This window comes from Lupinus angustifolius, chromosome LG08 (genome assembly GCF_001865875.1).
Source record: "Lupinus angustifolius cultivar Tanjil chromosome LG08, LupAngTanjil_v1.0, whole genome shotgun sequence".
Classification (NCBI taxonomy): Eukaryota; Viridiplantae; Streptophyta; class Magnoliopsida; order Fabales; family Fabaceae; genus Lupinus; species Lupinus angustifolius.
In genome coordinates this window covers 3,474,757-3,478,264 of record NC_032016.1, presented here as the reverse complement: position 1 = coordinate 3,478,264, position 3,508 = coordinate 3,474,757, and positions in this window count along the sequence as shown.

The following is a 3,508-nucleotide window of genomic DNA, read 5'->3' as shown; positions in this document are numbered from 1 at the left end:
TTGAATTCCTACTATGTAAGTTTTAAAAATAATAAATAATATTATTGAGAACATTTTAAGATCTATTTAAATAATTATTATTAAAAATAATTATTTTGAAATAAATTCATTGCCTATCATTTTTAAGTGAGGTAGAATATCAACATATTTTCTTCTTATTAATTGTAATATTATAGTTTATTCTATTAATAATAACAATGAATTCCTACGATTTAAGTTTTAAAAATGATATGAATTGAGAACGTTTTAAGATCTACTATTTAAATGTCTAATTACTAAATATTCTATTTAGTATTTTTAAAATTTCAAAAATGATTAAATGATATTATCTGCGAATGTTCTAATAAGATGGAATTCCTACTTTTTAAGTTTAAAAAATAATTAAATAATATTAATTGAGAATGTTTTAACATCTATTTAAATAATTAGTATTACAAATGATTATTTTGAAATAAACTCATTGTCTATCATTTTTTAAATGAGGTAGAATATCAACATATTTCCTTATTAATTGCAATATCATAGCTCATTCTATTATTAATAAAAATGAATTCCTACTCTTCAAGTTTTAAAAAATGATAAAAGATATTAAGTGAGAACATTTTAAGATCTACTATTTAAATGCACAATTACTATATATTCTATTTAGCGTTTTAAAGTTAAAAAAATGTCTAGATGATATTAATTGAGAATGTTTTAAGATCTATTTAAATGTGTTTCATAATATTTTAAAGCATAATTTTAAAGTAGAAACAAATTAAGTTTAATAAAAAATAGCTAACTGAGAACTAAAATCAGCAAGTCAATGAATTATTGCAACGAAATATCCTAATTTGGAGAAATTCCTTAACACCTAAAAGTAAAAATATGAACTTTTAAGTTGATTATCAAACTGAATGACATATCAATAATTAAAAAGAGGAAGACAACTTCTACCAGATATCTATAGCATCATTATTAAGCTTTGCAAATAAATAAAATAGACAATAAATATTACAATAAATAAAAATATATCAATATGCATTGTTGCAATAGTAATAAAAAATAATAATCCTCTAATGGACATATTATTATTATATTCACTTCTATTCAATAATTATATTTTTAAGTGATACAAAATATCAACATATTTTCTTATTAATTATAATATCATAGTTCATTCTATTAATAATAAGATTGAATTCCTACTATTTATGTTTTAAAAATAATTAAATAATATTAATTTAGAATGTTTTAAGATCTATTTAAATAATTAGTATTAAAAATTAATACTTTGAAATAAATTCATTGTTATCATTTTTAAGTGGGGTAAAATATCAACAAATTTTCATATTAATTGTAATACAATAACTCATTATATTAATAAGATTGAATTCATACTATTTAAGTTTTAAAAATAATTAAATTAATTGTGAATATTTTAAGATCTATTTAAATAATTGTAACACCGTGAATTTTTTATGAATGTTGTATTAATTATGTATTTTAACAAGAATTAATTTTAGAAATTAATCGGTAATGATTTAGGCTAAACCATAGTTGAGTGTTAGTCTTGTTTTGTGAATTCCTATTTTTTGGTAAATGTTCGTAAATTTCTATGACGGAAAGTTTTTGAGCTGCTGTCGGGCCCAAATTCGGCCCAATAATGTGTTTTTGTGTTCCTTAGCTCGGAATTCAATTCCGATTGCTCTGTTGGCTTCAAAAAACTGTTTCGAGTCAAGATAGACATCAAGTTTGTCCATGAGGCATTTCTAAATATTTTTCACTCTGAATTCTGTGTTTTGAAGTTCTTTCCGTAAACTGAAATCGAAAGATTTTTAATATCCAACCGAGTATTAGCTGACAACACTCGAACATGGTTTAGTCACAAATGTTTTTCCGAAGATTTTCACTTTAATTTCACAAGTGAAACTTGCATGGCAAGCAAGCAAAAGTACTTATCTCTTACGCAAAACCCCTTAAACCCTTCATCTACCGATTACACAATTTACTCTTTGAAAACCTTTGGTTTTCCCCTCCCCAAATAAGACTCATTGTCTTTAAAAGAGCCCCCTCTAACTTAGAGAAACCCTTGGCATTTCACTCTTTTTCTTCTTCTTCTTCTTCTTCTTCTTCACTTTGATTCTCAAAAACTCCAAGGTAGGCCTTCATTCTTTTTCGCTATTCATCTCTTAGAATGTAACCGTTAAGTGTTTACGAGATTTTAGTATGATGTTTATACGCATGTTACGAACATTTTCAACTATGGAAATTTTCTAATAATCTTCCTATCTCCTGTTATACTCAAGAACTCAAAAAATGGGTTTTCATGAATTTAGAAAATCGTTGTTTTGAAACCATGAAATCTTGTTGTTCATGGGGCTGTTTTAGTGTTTAAAAATGTGCATGTTGTTGATTTTGATGAAAGAGGATGATTATGAAATCAAAGGATGTTTTGATTTAAAATGTCATTTTGAGTATGGGATCAACCCTTGTAAGGAAGATGTCGAAATGACCATGAATATGATGGGAATCGTGAACGAGACTTTCGAGGATAAATGATGGTTCAAGAATATGAATCTTGGACCGAATGGATGAAAGTCTCGAATGTTCTTAAAATATATTAAAATGATGTCTTTACCTTATAGTTAGCAGGTAAAAGATTTAACTCGCAAATCACTGATTGACTTTTGTGTTTAGTTTCGAGGCGTTTAAAGTCGGACAACCTACCCATTCACTTAAAGGAGATCAACTACTCTACAATCCAAGGTGTGGGAGAATACATCGTGACATAGTGGTGTCCGAATATGGCATCCGAATCTCCCAACTACCTCAAAAGTTGGTAGTTATACTTGTTTTATTTTTTTAGAAATCGTACTTAACCAAATGATTGCGTGCCTGGATTAAGTACAGATAATTTCTTAAGCTGTATGCCCTAGGATAGCTTAAAATGTCAAGTATTGTGGTAGTTATCCAATAAGGAACACCACTCGAGAAACTAAAACACGTAGGGGTTGAAAATAGCGGCGGTATTTGACCCAGTGGCCCAAAAGGTTGAGAGAGTGGGCCTGGCCACTAAGCCAGACACGCCTGGCCACTGGACCAGGCATGCCTCAGCGAGCCAGACACACCTGACCACTGGACCAGCCACGCATGGGCGAGCCAAACACGCCTGACCACTAAGCTAGCCACGCCTAGGCGAGGGCCAAACAGCGTACTTGGTCTGTTTTTGGCGGTTTTGGCGCCGGGGCGAGGATCAAATGGTGATTTTGACCAGTTTTTGGTGGATTTGTCGCTTGAGCGATAGTCCCTCGCTTGTGCGAGAGCCAGGCAGAAACTTGAGCATGTTTTGACGAATTTGTCGCTTGAGCAACATTCTCTCACCGGAGCGAGTGACAGACAATAATGTTGATTGTTTTTGACTGATGAATTGCTTAGGCAGTAATCCTAGCTTGACTGCGATGTATATTTAACTCTTGGTAAAGACCGTGGCTCAGATGATTGAGTCTGGTGCCCAAATCGATAAACT